Source organism: Sebastes umbrosus, chromosome 14 (genome assembly GCF_015220745.1).
Source record: "Sebastes umbrosus isolate fSebUmb1 chromosome 14, fSebUmb1.pri, whole genome shotgun sequence".
Lineage (NCBI taxonomy): Eukaryota > Metazoa > Chordata > Actinopteri > Perciformes > Sebastidae > Sebastes > Sebastes umbrosus.
Window position 1 is genome coordinate 30953153 of NC_051282.1, and position 16737 is coordinate 30969889.

Below are 16737 nucleotides of genomic sequence, written 5' to 3' on the forward strand. Positions count from 1 at the left end.
CAAAGGTCAGGAGTTAAAACTAGACATGAAACAAGAGGTGAGTAACTTTCAAAATAAAACAGGAAACAAACTATAAGAAAAAACCCAGGACCATGACAGGAAATAAAACTAGACATGACACAACAGGTGAATTTAAAATAAAACAGGAAACACTACAATGCAGACAATATAGCAGAAAGCCCAAATCACTACTACATAACTAATAGACTAAGAGGAGGAACATAAGATCTAAACATAAAGGAAAAAATCCAATGTTGTCTGGTACAGTGCCAGACCTGGACAGCCTCAGCACAAATCTGAAGACATTGTGAAGCTGAGTTTTTATTGTCATACTTTATCTACTCTTTGGCCACATGATGGGACTACTGTTTTTGCAATAGACAGTCGTAAACAGTCGTCCCATGTTCTTAAATCCTAGATATAGTATGATAACAACATGGCTGTATATCTCAGAAACTACAAGGAGCACAATCAAGTATTTGTTATCTATGAACTCATAACAAGATGAATATCAAAGATATGCACTAGCTCTGTCAAAGTTAACGCGATAATAACACATTAACGCAAATTTGTTTTAACGCCACTAATTTCTTTACTGCGTTAACACAGTCGATCCTTCGGAGGTTGCCATGTCATTCTAGCTTGTAGTGAAGGAGGTTAAATAACGCTGCAAACTTGCGCTAAATTTTGTCGAAGGAAAAACTGTCATGTCCATTTTCAAAGGGGTCCCTTGACCTCTGACCTGTAAATGGGTTCTATGGGTACCCACCGGTCTCCCCTTTACAGACATGCCCACTTTATGATAATCACATGCAGTTTGGGGCAAGTCATAGTCAAGTCAGCACACTGACACACTGACAGCTGTTGTTGCCTGTTTTACTGCCCTTAAAGACAGTTTATAGCTGTTGCTTTGTATAGTGCCCTATATTTATAGACTGTCTTTTAATGCATCCTCTATGTGATGGGGAGTTGCAAACTCAATTTCGTTGTAACTGTACAATGACAATAAAAGGAAATCTAATCTAATCTAATTTCATATGGAAAACATTTAATAAACACAATGTTAGTGTTTTCCTATTTTTTATCCTGACTTTGACTATTAATAAAAGTGGGATTTTTCAGATGATCTAAAAATGCCAAAGTTGTCCTATTAGATATTCGCCCAAAGTATGTTCGTACCAAATTTAAAGATTTTTGACCAAACAGAACAAATATTGTGGCATTTTTTTCCTTATCATACTAAATAAAGTCTTTGAGCACAAATGGGATACACTGAGTCATAAGTGGCATTTCAATAAAATTTATTTTAATGCTGTTTTTTCAAACACTCAACAATTGAAGTGCGCTGTGAACAATTGCTGTTAATTTACAGCAGGATTTCACCAGTATTAACCTGTTATTAACCTGTTAGTGCTTTACTGTTAATACAAAAGAAAACCTGTTAAATTACGCTCATAGGCCGTTTTTTAACTGAACTATAATGCATTCTTAAAAAACAGCACTTCACTGCTGATCAACTGTCTAAAGTATCATCAGTAACAGTATTTGTTGAATTCTGGGACCTGATCTGCTCATGTGAGGTTTGTTCATTGTACATGATTGTAAAATCAGTGAATTAGCTTTATTGTTCTTCATCACATGTTGTTCTGGTTTGTATTCTGTGCTTGTAGCCAGCTAGAGACACACATTTTTGGGAAAAGTGTCAACAAGTCTATTACAGCCTTTTCCCCAACAAGTGCCTTTAATTGTAATTAGTGTGACTATTCCTATGTCTGTAACCTGCTAAATCTATTCATCTAGGCAAAGAATAATGTTTATTAAAATGTATGTAAACAATAAATAGTGCATTAAAACAAATCAGTAAGATAATGTAAAAGAAAGGTGGAAAAACAGCTTTATAATGTATCTTTAAACAGTATATAACTGTAAAATACTGTGAAATTAATAAAGTTCAAACTGTATTTTTTATTAACAGTACAAAGCTGTAAATTTCAGCGACAGTATAATAATGTTAATTTTACAGTAACATAAAGAGCAACCCTGCTGCCAGTTCTTTACTGTTATTTTACTGGGACATTCTTAACAGTGTGCCCACATCTAGATTATGCATGCGGATCATGTTTGAGCATATACTTTGTCACATCTTAGACCATTCAATCCCTCCAATATGTGGTGCTTTACAGCTCCAGCACCAGAGAGAGCCCTGTGTGTGTCAGCACTATGCGCTGTCCATGGTGCTGAAGCACTATGCACTGTCCATGGTGCTGAAGCGCTGTCCATGGTGCTGAAGCACTGCGCTGTCCATGGTGCTGAAACACTGCGCGCAACATAGTGGGCTGATAGTTACACCTTTAAATCAAACTGTCTACTCTACAGACACTAAACCAACAGCAGTGATGGATCATTTTTAGAAATGTTGTTCACAGTTTCTTTTCTCTACATGTTCATATCTCGTGCCGCCTGGCAGTCGAAAATGTGTGGGCGAAGGAATCTGTGTGGTCCATCGGTCAGTAGTCGGACACTGTTGCTGCTGCTGCTGCTGGCAGGAAATCTCTCTCTCTCTCATTCTCTCTCTCTCTCTCTCTCTCTCTGTGTCTCTCTGTCTCACTCGCACGCGCGCACGAGCACGGGAGAACTAAAGGCAGCTGACACCGAAGAGCCCTCATTGCAGGTATAAAGTGATGCTCCCTTGTCGTGCGACAGAGTAGAGTCAACACTGCTGGAAAGAGCTGGGCCATTCACCCTCAAAAACACAAGCTAGAACACGCACACACACACACACACACACACACACACACACACACACACACACGCACACGCACATGCATTGCCAGTTTTATCCCCTGCGTGATTCCTCCCTCGATACTAAATCCCTTCTCGCACATCTGTCCATGGCGCGCATATCCTCTGCCCGTCCATCCCATCTATCTCTATATCTCTCTATATCCCCCCCTGCAGAAGACAGCAATAAATACCAGCCTGGCTTCATGTGACACTTTAAATCTGCGGCCACACATTTTAACCACTTCTGTCTGCAACAACTGTAGCAATATAGACCCTTTTATCCATCACAAGTCTGCTCAAAACATCGCACTTCTACTGCCAAACCCCGAACAGAAAAACATGCCCTCATAAAAATCCACCATATGGAGCTTCTGTTGCACCAACAGGACTCAACCCAGCAGAGCGTTGGAGTCTGGATAGTGCAGGTGCATGCTCGCTCCAACGTCGCTTTGCTTGCATCCATCCGCACATCATTTATCATATACAATGCATATACATAACATATATATATATTTATGGAAACGTGCATTTTTCTTTGTACAGTACCTTCACTTATTTCCTTTCCCAAAATGTGTATGCGTCCGTTGGCTGAAGCAAAGAGAGAGAGCGTTTTTTTTCTTTGCTTTTCATCCACTGCTATAACGTCGCAGGCTCAGCAGCGCGGCGGGAGAGGATGACTGAGAGAGAGAGAGAGAGGGGGAGAGAGAGAGAGAGAGAGAGAGAGAGAGAGAGGGAGAGAGGGAGAGAGAGAGGGAGGGAGAGAGAGAGAGAGAGAGAGAGGAGGAGGATGCACACAGACCTCCTCTGCTGTAGAGTAATATGGTTGAACTGCAGTGGGCATCTGCCTCTACAGCTGGCTTTCTCTTTCCAGTGAGGTGAATACCTGCAGATACACTTTGTGGCAGCATTCATCTTCATTAAGGGGGTTTAAAATAGCAAATAGTATTGATATAATATTGATTATGAATGGGGCATACTCATGCATACAGCAGGGAGAGTGGACAGAGACTCTACTAATGTTTAACAGACATTTACAGGGGCTCTGTGTAAGAATCACAAATAGCTTGTTAACTGTGACACCTGCATGTGTCCGCCAAGTCAACGACTATATACGCAGAATCGAACGAGCATCGGTCAAAACAGTGAGGCGACACGCATGAGACTGAACGTGATTTACAGCTAAAAGCACAATATCACTATATATTACACGGCTTTGTTGAATACTCAATTCTGATTGGTCAATCACAGCGTTCTACGGTCTGTTATTTCTTTATAACAGACCGTTGCTACGTATAACAGACCGTTGCTATGTATAACAGATTGTTGCTATGTATAACAGACCGTTGTTACGTAAAACAGACCGTTGCTACGTATAACAGACCGTTGCTATGTATAACAGACCGTTGCTATGTAAAGCAGATCGTTGCTATATATAGCAGACCGTTGCTATATATAGCAGACCGTTGCTATGTATAGCAGACCATTGCAATATATAACAGACCGTTGTTACGTATAGCAGACCGTTGCTACGTATAGCAGACTGTTGCTATGTATAACAGACCATTGCTAAGTATAACAGACCGTTGCTATGTATAGCAGACTGTTGCTATGTATAGCAGACCGTTGCTACGTATAGCAGACTGTTGCTATGTATAACAGACCATTGCTAAGTATAACAGACTATTGCTATGTATAGCAGACCGTTGCTACGTATAGCAGACCGTTGCTACGTATAGCAGACTGTTGCTATGTATAACAGACCATTGCTATGTATAGCAGACCGTTGCTACGTATGACAGACCGTTGCTATGTATAACAGACCGTTGCTATGTATAACAGACCGTTGCTACCTATAACAGACAGTTGCTACCTATAACAGAATGTTGCTATGTATAACAGACCATTGTTACATAAAACAGACCGTTGCTACGCATAACAGATTGTTGCTACGTATAACAGATCGTTGCTCTGTATAGCAAACCGTTGCTATGTATAGCAGACCGTTGCTATGTATAGCAAACCGTTGCTATGTATAACAGACCGTTGCTATGTATAGCAGACCGTTGCTATGTATAGCAGACCGTTGCTATGTATAGCAAACTGTTGCTATGTATAACAGACCGTTGCTATGTATAGCAGACCGTTGCTATGTATAACAGACCGTTGCTATGTATAGCAGACCGTTGCTATGTATAGCAAACCGTTGCTATGTATAACAGACCGTTGCTATGTATAGCAGACCGTTGCTATGTATAACAGACCGTTGCTAACAGACCGTTGCTATGTATAACAGGCCGTTGCTATGGGCGCAGTTCTGATGTTTTTGTGTCTAATTATTTCTTTCTTCAGTAAGTAGCCGTGTAAGAAGCGGGATAATGTACAGCTAGCGGGTCATTGTGGTGAAATAAACGTCTTCGGGGCGATGCTAGACCCCTCCGCTGAATCATTCGATTTTCCCATAAAAAAAAAGGGGCGTCATTCTTCACATTAAAAGCCGTCTACAGGCTGATAGAGGAAACCTTGAAAGTCACAGAAGGTCTCATTTTTTAGGTTGGATTACAACCTGTTCACACATTGACAATAAAAAAATGATTAAAAAAAAAAACAGGTAAAAACTTAGTCCCTTAAAGACAAAAAACAGACGCACATGCACAATGATTAGCCGTTGTAAATCTCCATTGGTAATTACAGCAACAGAGATGAACAGATGCTGTTGTAAAAAGTGAAAAAAAAGGGTGGGAGGGAGCAGAGGAAGCGATGAAGGAAGCAGGATTTTACTCCCTCATATAAACAATTCTAACTTGACAGATTTAGTCAACAAACTATTATTGGCTAAAAACATGCAAAAGGCATCACGTTTCCATCCTATATCAGCTCCTTCTCCCCTTTTATAGCAACATAGATTTTTTATCTCTGCTTTCTCCACATTTCAGGGGTGGGATGTAAATAAGTCTCCAGCAGTTTGTGAATCAAGCTGTTGCAAACTATATACCAGAGCTATATAGGAATGAGAAGGACCCTGGTGATGATCTGCATGCCTGTGTGGGCGGCAGGAAGGTTGATTCTGCCTGTTTCACATGAAGGAATAATGTTGGAGGTGTGATCATACACAATTAACACTCTTCTCCTCCTCATTTCTCACTCGCTTTTTCTCTCACTCACAAAAGCAAGTGCACACAGAGACACATGCAAACACACGTGTACACTTCAGCTCATTAACTCTCTCTTGCTCTCTCTCTCCGTCTCTATATCGCTGCCTCTTTTTCTCCGTCAGTGGAGGACTATTAGCTCCAGAGACTGATGCGGCACTGAGACTCTCATTAATATTTTCTCATTATCAGTGCCTGTAGTGTTAAGCAAGAGCACAATGGCTTGTCTTGGCATGTCGCTTAACAAATCTGTTATCTGTTGCTGCTGGGAGGATGTGTAGTAGTCATGTGTTTTGAGCTAGTTGATGCCTATGCTTCCACACACAATGTAGGCTCACCCCTTTATGAAAAATGTCACATGTGAAATTTACCTTTTCACATGTGAAAACCACAATTTCACATGTGAATTGAATATGTTCACATGTGAACTAAAATTTTAACATGTGTAAACTGGACATTTTCACAAATGAAAGAAGAAAATGAATACATACATTTACATATGTTCATATGTGATAGGCTTTTTTTCACATGTGGATTAGAATTTCCACAAACAATGGCATCAAACATACCAGTTCACATGTGACATTATTTTCTTTTCACATGTTAAAATTTTAGTTCACATGTGAAAACAGTCAGTTGCATTTGGAAATGTGGAATTCACATGTGAAGAAGCAAATTTCACATGATTTCATGTGCCATGTTTTGTTTCAACATGTGGAAATTTTGATTCACATGTGAAAAAAAGCCAATCACTTGTGAAAATCTCCAGTTCACATTATTTTCTTTTCACATGTAAAAATTTTAGTTCAGATGTGAAAACAGCCAGTTGCATGTGAAAAATGTGTTCAAATGTGGGATTGACATGTGAAGAAGGAACTTTCGTCGCATGTGAACTGGACATTTTCACATGTGGCTTTTTTCACATACGATTAAGAATTTCCACATGTGAAATTTATATTGACCCATGTGAATTTCATACATTTAGATGCGATATGCATTTTTTCACATGTGGAAACAAAACATGGCTCAATAAATCACGTGAAATTTGCTTCTTCACATATGAATTCCACATTTTCACACATTTTCTCATGAAATTGGCTATTTTCACATGTGAACTTAAATTTTAACTTGTAAAAAAAATTAATGACACATGTGAACTTGACATTTTCACAAGTGATTGGCTTTTTTCACACATGAATGAAAATTTCCGCATGTGAAATTTACATTGTCACATGTGAATTACATACATTCATATGCTATATGCTTTTATTCACATGTGGATTAGAATTTCCACATGTGGAAACAAAACATGTCACATGAAATCAACATAATATGAATGTTGCTTCTTCACATGTGAATACCAAGCGAGCAAAAATACATCTGTGCCACCATACATACCAATAACAGATAATGATGATTTCTTGCATCAAAAGTAATTTCTTTCTGCACAAAGCACACCATTATTCCACACCATCTGGGAGGTACCTATGCAGCCTCAATAGATTGGAGGAGAAAAAACAAGAACAGAAGGCGAAAAATCAGAGAGAGAAACGAGCAGGAGAGCGTGCTTCCTGACGCTAAGAAGGTTTTATTCCATCTTTATACCTTTGCACATCTGACACAATTAATGGGCTCAAACTAACCGCTGGAGCTGTGTGCACGAGTTAAACTGTGGGAAAACAGAGACTTAGAGGACTGGTCATGAAGTTGGACCATTAATATCAACAGCAAATTGTATGTAAATGATATCAAGTTATTAGTTTTTGAGATACCTCTAGATGAATGAGCAGTTGCGTCACCAACATCAATAGGAATCTATCTGTAACAAACAACATACCTCTCTAGCTAAGATTTGATGATTAGCACGGCAGACTGATGTCATTCGTGAGCCAATATGAAGGTAAAGAGATGGCTCATATTTCATAAGCATCATTCAGTCTGACCACAGACTGTCAGGTTTCAGGCTAGTGCCGATTGTCTTACAGGACTCAAAGATGCGGGCCCGTCTGCCTGCATTTCCTAATAGCCTCATCCAGCTGTCACGTCATGAATAATTCTTTCCTAACTTCGCTCTCACGTACAGAGACACTTTGATGCATGGGACTCTTTCCCTGACAGCCAAACAATTAATAGCAGCTCTTATATTTTCAAGTTACTGCCAGGGACTTTATATTTTTGGATCACTCGTGAGGCTAACTATTAGTGTGAAGACAAGTCGGGTTGCAATGAGCTACTACTTCAGGTTTTGGGGGGGCTATGACATCAGCTGCCCCGTTAATTAATCTAATTTGAGATGCCTTCCTCCTTTCCAGAAGTCTTCCCAGCTGAGTGCATTCCTCGACTTGATTTGTTTTTTTTCCCTGAGAAACTGCTTCAGTGTCAGCTCCATCTGTTTATGTGTTTCCTCCACTTAAAATCCAGCTGAAGCCGCATTTAGTCATTCCCTTTTTTTGTTGTAAATGTTAATAGTGTTTGTGAGTTAGATAAGGAGGAGACTTAAGCAGGAAAGCTAATGTGGGTAGTTGTTCAAAGTCTGTGACTTTTGTGTTGTGTCGGCTGCTGGCTGTCTCAGTGTGACTGTTTATGATAGAGCGCTGACTTCTTTTAGCGAGATCTGATTGGCTCTATCAATATAAGGTATTAATATGCGTAGGCCTATACCTGAGGGTATTACATCGAATTACTGCAAAACTAGGGGGCACCATCATGAAACCAAAACATATAAGATAAAAATGTTTCCCTTTTGGTGCCGATTAGACTGTTATCAGGCTATTAAATAGACGTTATCAGTTGCTATAAACCCCATAGATGTGGATCAATAAAACATGATGTTGTTCCCTAAACTTAACTTAGTGTTTATTGTTGCTTAAACTTAACTAAGTGGGTTTTTGTTTATTGTCTAAACCTAAAGAAATTGTAGTTTTGTTGCCTAAACCTAAAGAAGTAGTAGTTTTATTGCCTAAACCTAAAGAAGTTGTAGTTTATTGTCTTAACCTAAAGAAGTTGTAGTTTTGTTGCCTAAACCTAAAGAAGTTGTAGTTTTGTTGCCTAAACCTAAAGAAGTTATAGTTTATTGTCTAAACCTAAATAAGTTGTAGTTTTATTGCCTAAACCTAAAGAAGTTGTAGTTTTGTTGTCTAAACCTAAAGAAGTTGTAGTTTTGTTGCCTAAACCTAAAGAAGTTGTAGTTTTGTTGCCTGGTCTAAATATTGTATATTTGTGACATCACAAATGCACAGAAATCCAAAACGTGACGTTTTATTCAGTTTTACATGTTAGAACGTGTTGCTTTTAAGTTTCACTTGAACAACGTAGTAGGTGTAGTAGGCCCCTAATGACCCACATCTATGGTGCTTGTACCGACTAATAATGCCTATTTAATGGACTTATAACAGTCAAATCAGCTGCACCTTTCAATGATTTACAGCGCAGATATCTATGAAAGTCAATTTCATTTCATTTGCACTTTAAAGCTTACTCTTCTTCTTCAACGACGTTGATCCATACAAAGCTTTCCTATTGGTGAGTCAAGGTGTTTCATGACTTTGTTCCACTTACCAAACAACTATCCTTTTACTTATCCTTTGTTTAGGGGCCGGTTACATGACACCCTGCATTTTAAGTATTGCTACCAGTCTTTCTTTTACACAAATGTTCCTTTCCTGCAGTGCATCCAAACATTGTGAGGCAATATCTATTTCAAACACCACTACATATATCGTTTGTGTGTGTTTTGCCTGTAATTGTGGTTGCTGGGTGATAAATGGCTCATGTCATTGGCATTAGGGACTGTTGTAGTAATAATAAAGCGGTGGTTTTAGTGCTGATGATGTAACTCATTGTCATGTTATTACAGGACAACAGAACAAACGCAGGTAAGAATGAGGAGATGACAGCAGGGTTCAAATTATTTTAATAATGAAAAAACTTACAGAGGTTGATCCAGGCAGGTAGGTTACAAAAAAAACAATCCACAGGAGTCAACTAGAAATATAAAATACCTGGAAAAAACCTCACGAGAGGGAAACACCAGGAGAACGACGACAAACTGACCCAGAAACACAGACTAAATACACAAGGAGAACATGCTGAATGAACACAGGTGGAACAAATAAGGGCGGGACAGACAATCACTAAAGACAGGAAGTAAAACCAGACAAGACACAAGACGGGTGAACTTACCAAAATAAAACAGGAAACACTAGAATGACTGAATATAACAGATTATCCAAGAAAACCAAACTCCTCTAAACATGTACAGAACTAATAATCCACTAAAAAGATGAACACAAGGATAAATTCCACAGTGCCAGACCGTGACACTCGATGTGTTTCACACATTACAACAGGTTATCTTCAGAGACAATAAAGACCTCATAAGGCCTATCTTATATAAATAGAGTCTTAGTTAGGTTGCTATGATTATAATGATGATTACAAGCATGAAATGACTGCTCTAAAGATCTGCAGACAAGACTTTGAAATTAAGACGTAGGAGGCACGGTGTACCATGAAATTATACTAACTTTATTAATAGATATGGAAAGTGATGCATGACATTAATGATTCTCTGTTTATCTTTATTTTCCTTTACAAAATTTGCCTCATCACACGTGAATTCCACATTTTCACATGCAATTGTCTATTTTCACATGTGAAAATAAATTAATGTCACATGTGAACTGGAGATTTTCACAGGTGATTGTTTTTTTTCACATATAAATTTAAATTTCCACGTTAAATTTACAGACACATGTGAATTAAATATGCACGTGGATTATAATTTCCATATGTGGAAACAAAACGTGGCACATGAAATTATGTGAAAGTTGCTTCTTCACATTTGAATTCCACATTTTCACATGCACTTGGCTAGTTTCACATGTGAACTAAAATGTTCACATGTGAAAATAAAATAATGTCACATGTGAACTTGAAATTTCCACAAGTGATTGTTTTTTTCACATATACATGTAAATTTCCACATGTTAAATTTACAGTACATTGTCACATGTGAATTACATACAGTACGTTCATATGTGAAAGGCTTTTTTCACAAAGATTAGAGGATTAGAATTTCCACAAGTGAATTTAAATTTTAACATGTGAAAATGAAATAATGTCACATGTGAACTAGACATTTTCACAAGTGATTGTTTTTTTCATATATGAATGAAAATTTCCATATGTGAAATTTACATTTTCACATGTGGAATTACATACATTCTAATGCAATACGCTGTATTTCACATGTGGATTAAAATTTCCACATGTGGAAACGAAACATGGCTCAATAAATCACGTGAAATTTGCTTCTTCACATGTGAATTCCACATTTTCACATGTGAACTAAAATGTTCACATGTGAAATTAAAATAACGTTACATGTGAACTAGACATTTTCACAAGTGATTGGCTTTTTCACATGTAAATTAAAATTTCCACATGTTAAATTTACATTTTCACATGTGAATTACGTATACAGTACATCGTATGAGGCATGAAATGACTGCTCTAAAGATCTGCAGACAAGACTATGAAATTAAGACGTAGGAGGCACGGTGTACCATGAAATTATACTAACTTTATTAATAGATATGGAGGTGATGTATGACATGTCCTACTAATTCTCTGTTTATCTCTATTTTCTTTATAGTGACAATCATTAGGCTTTGACTGCCGTTTGTGTCGGCTCACTATTGTAATTTAAAGGCTCAATCTGTTTATTAAATATCAGGGAAATAAAACATCAAAAACTTATATGAGAAGTTGTCACAGCTGCTGTGTCCTGCCACCTCTCTGGCTCCCTTTACCTTTAGCTGACATCTACCATCATTTGACAAACTCAGACACCGAGGTACCGAACACATTTCAATTCAGATTGCAGGATTGTTTACTAGACGAAGGTATCTCAGCTGACTGGCCTCACGACTCCAGCTCGCTGCTGCTGCAAGTGTGTTTCCATGGTAACCAAGTGTAGTATTGAGGAGATGGAGCAAAGAGTGAGAGACACTGAAGCTAACCCTGAGCACTGTATTCTCTCCTTTTTTTTTCACTCCTCTCCCCTGTCTGTTATTTTTCCTTTCTGTGGCTGGAACATCACGTCAGAGCCGTAATAGCATGACTGTTCCATTTGTTAGAGACTTTAAAAAAATGTGTCTTGACAATAATTGTGCTTATGCAAGACTGTTTTCAATCCATTAACATTATCGCCTTTTACAGCTCCAGCTCAGCGAAAGATGCACAAATTATTGATTTATATATCACATTTTCTGGTCTGTTGGGTTGTTAGAAATGAAGGTACATTGCTTACACATACAGAGCCTAAACAACATCCAGTCGGAGGCAGCGGTGATTACACCCGGTTTTAAAATAAGGGCCTAAGCCAGGGGTCAGCAACCTGCGTCTCTTCAGCTCCTCTCCAGTGGCTCCCTGTGGAGTTTTAAAAATGGAAATGAATAACTGTTTTTTGTTTACATTTTCATTTTTATTTATCATTATTGTAGGTCTATGGTACGATGGTACGACGAAGTATTAGGGCCACATTGTGGAAAAAAAAGAAATCTGAGATTTAGAGAATGAAGTCATAATATTATAAAGTAGAAATTTAATGTAGTGTTATTTTTTTTCTTGTAAAGTTATGACTTTATTCTCGTAATGTTACGATTTTATTTTCTCGTTAAGTTATGACTTTATTCTCGTAATATTACGACTTTTTTTCTTGTAAAGTTATGACTTAATTCTCGCAATATTACAACTTTTTTTATCGTAAAGTTATGACATTATCCTCGTAATGTTACGACTTTTTTCTTGTGAATTTTGTACCAAATGATACCAAAAATATTCTGCCTACTGCAGATTTAAATTCAATCAGATATCAAAATGGGCGTTGTGAATGTGACCTTTGAAGCTCACATGATAACACTGTTTTTTTTATATTTCTCACTTGTGGTGCACGCCTGTGAAAAGCTGTCAGAATGTATGTTAAATAGATTCAGTGTTTAGACACTCTGGATAAATGGTGTGTGTGTGTGTGTGTGTGTGTGTGTGTGTGTGTGTGTGTGTGTGTGTGTGTGTGTGTGTGTGAGCGTGTGCGCGTGTGTGTGTGTGTGTGTGTGTGTGTGTGTGTGTGTGTGTGTGTGTGTGTGCGTGTGTGCGTGTGTGCGTGCGTGCGTGCGTGTGTGTGTGTGTGTGTGTGTTTTGGGAGTGCGAGTGTTGGCTGTGTGACCTCATGCCTGGACGGAGTTGAGGGCATCGTCACTGGACTCAACTGGGACGCAATCAGCACTCGAGCAGACAGAACGCAGAGTTCCAGCTGATCCTTGCAGACGCCGCGCATAATTAAACATGAAATTTTGAATGCACAAAGTTTCTCTTACAATTCACATGCACGCATGCACACACATCCTTTCAATTATTAAAGAACAACAAGTCTGCTGTTTAACCTTCCTGTTTTCCTCGGGTCAAATTTGACCCGTTTTCAAACTTCATTATATCATAAATATATTGGGTTCTTTCATCTAATTACCCAAAAAACAACATGGATAAAAGTCATTTTATAATTTCTGGTTTTTTTTTTTACTCAAACATGAGGTATAATGTTATTTAAATGAGGTTTATTGACCATAGATTACAGGGAAAAAAAGTATAAAACGTGTGGTAATGAAGTTGGAATGAAGTTAGCTTAAAAGGTGTCATTATGTGCTGCCATTGGAAATGTTTTATATTATAATATTTATAATATTCTGACTAAACTTTGACATATATTTATCTGTGATAATCCATCAACATTATGTTCCTCTGATACTAACTATAGTCCACATAATTAATAATTTCTGCCTTTTTTTTTACTCAAAAATGAGGTTTAATTTCATGTAAATGAGGTTTATTGACCATAAAATTACAAAAGAAAAGTGTAAAAGTTGTGGTACTGGAGGGTGGAGGGTTAAATAACAGTTCAGGATCTCACACACACTGATGTGCACCCCTAGTCACACTGTGTTTATTCTACACACTCAATATAATAAACTAAGCAATATTATTGCATTATAAATATTTGTACATAAAGCAGATTAATAAACTTGTGATCCTGCTGTGTACATAGCAGACAACTAATATTATTTGCATATAAGGGGGAGCGAAAGGTGGTGAAAAACAAAGAATAGCTCAACTTCCATTGCTTTAATGTTTATGAATAAAATAACAGCACAGAGTGAACTTGCACTGCTTACATTTTATTTCCAGGGATTCAGAGGTGCTTGTTGTTGTTGTTATATGCGGGGGGTTCTTACATTAATGCAGCTGATGCAGAACACCAGCTGCAGATAACAGCCACTGTGTCAGGTAGTCAGCAGGGAATCAGATTCACAGCAGGAGCAGTTTGAGGAACATTAGAGCCAGTTAAAGGTATAATCAGTCAAATATGGCGCTTTGGTAGCATCTAGTGGCCGTCATAGAACATTACATCAGCTCTTGATTCACAAATTTCAAGCTCGGCCCTGTTGGCTAACTGGTGCTAAAGATAAGACCAGAGACCTGCGGAAACACTGTTAAACCTGCAGTAGGCAGAATGTTTTTGGCATCATTCGGCAAAAAGTTCCATAATAACCTTTCAGCATATTGTAATTCAAGTTGTTCTGAGAGACTTCTGCATCTCCTCATGGCTCTGTTTTCACGCTCTGTCCAATCCCAGGTCATTTCAGTGGAGGCAGTCAAACTACTGTAGCCAGCGCTGATCAAATATGAATCAATATTCTGTTACTGTAATGCCTATTTTTCTCTCCTCAAATCTCCTCACTACTGTCAGGATATAGTGACCGTTTTATAAAAACAAGGCATCATGGCTCACAACTTTTGGGAAACTCCCCATCACATACACGATGCATTAAAAGACAGTCTATAAATATACGGTACTATATAAAGACAGCTATAAGGTTAGTGACCAGTGTCGTATGTGCAAACTGTCATAAAGGGCAGTAAAAGGTAAGTAGACAATCTAAAACAATATAAAAGACAATGATTATAATATATTGTTTTAGATTGTCTACTTACTTTGAATGCCCTTTATGACAGTTTGCACATTCGACACTGGTCACTGGTCACTGGTCACTGGTCACAGCTTGACCCCTACTAAAGCAGGGCGAAACGTTTTGCCCTTTCGGAACTAATGGAATTGATGGGCATTAACTAATTAACTAAAGGGCACTCTGGACTTCTAACCCCCTAAAAGGCACAACTAGACCACACTGTCAACCATCATACCAAATTAGAAGTTCCTAAGTTAAATAGTTTCTGAGTTCTGCTCCGGAAACGAAAGTGTGACACGCGAAACGACGGACGGACACCCAGAGCGCTACATACCCCCGACTACATTGTCATATTTGCTCCAATTCTGTCTGAAAAACTTACCAAACTGTCCTCACACTGCTTCCTAAGCGTCATCCGTGTCAAAAAGTTCATCAACTGTCATTATATGTGATTAAAAGCTGCACCATTGAGGCAGACATATGCATTGTACCGCAGACAATGGAAGCGAAAGTGTCTGTGTACAGTATTTCTGAAATGTATACACAAATAAAAAGTGTGCCTCTTTGTATTGTATGTATACGTAATCTTTAATAAATCATTGCCACTCTCTACACATCTACTGACAGACAGTTAATTCCACCAATTCCATTAACTATTTAACATATACTGGTCTAAACTTGTGGTGCAAACAGTATGATGAGCAGTGATTCATTCATTTTCATGATCTATGAGAACAGGCAAAGAGCAACACAAACAGAAATCCAGATGTCAACGAGAAAAACTCCAAAGAAAGACTTGCCAGTTGGCTAATACTGCCACAGTAACGTTAAATAATGCGCATTATCCCTTTAAAAATAGCGTTTATTTTATGCATGTCTGATAGAGACCTGGTTGATGTAAAGTAAACTGGGTTGAACTAGTTTGATCCTTGTATTCCTGGGTGTTTTTACCAATTAATATAATTTGTGTTTAACCCTCTAAGACCCACAATAGAGCCGTTTTAGTCTTTTTTATGGGGTCCAGGGGGTGCTTAGGGGGAGATAGCAGGTCAACAGTAGATGTCACATAGAAGTGGTGTACATCATCTGAAAGCTGGAAACCTGGAGATTAATTTGAGATGCTGAATTCATTAATTAATTATTTAAAATTAATTGTAAAAGTGTATAAGGGTTTAGAACATTATGATAGAAGTATATGATGGTCATCCCCATGCTCTATTATGTCTCATATGTTGTTGCAGCAATATTTGGGTTGATATCATTTGTTACACAGATTTGATGCTAAATTTATTCGGGTTTTTTTTACAAAATACCACATTAAGACACCAAGACCTTGAGGAACACCATAGAAAAAGCCATGCTGTGATTTGGGATCAAAAACTTTTGACATTTGGAGATTTCTACAAGAATTGCATTTTTCGGCAATTGGATGGCGAGCACTTCTGTTGTGTAAACTGCTCAGAAACCCCCTTATTGTCTCAATCTAGCTAGGAAAGCCATCCATCCTCTGAATGCTCTAGGTCTCTAGTTTGTGGCTGTAAAGTTTCATGAGGCTGTGATTATCCTAGAGGTCACCACAGGTCATTTTATACAGGGAGGTCAAGTTTAAATAAAATGGTCTCACTACAGTGAAATGGCTCCTATGGGGACTAACTTTTTAACAGTTGGGCTCAAGTCACTGCATGTGATTATCATAAAGTGGGCATGTCTGTAAAGGGGAGACTTGTGGGTACCCATAGAACCCATTTTCATTCACATATCTGGAGGTCAGAGGTCAA

The 16737-nt window shown here is 38.2% G+C and overlaps 1 protein-coding gene across 1 annotated transcript in view; it reads right to left on the reverse strand.

Moving 5' to 3' along the window:
- Positions 1 to 3487, reverse strand: part of LOC119501781 (protein phosphatase 1 regulatory subunit 29) — an 82672-nt gene extending 79185 nt beyond the window's left edge. Inside the window, exon 1 of the mRNA XM_037792385.1 lies at positions 3331 to 3487. The gene's annotated coding sequence lies outside the window, so the exon portion shown is untranslated. The remainder of the gene's footprint in view (positions 1 to 3330) is intronic.
- Between the last annotated feature and the right edge of the window lie 13250 nt (positions 3488 to 16737).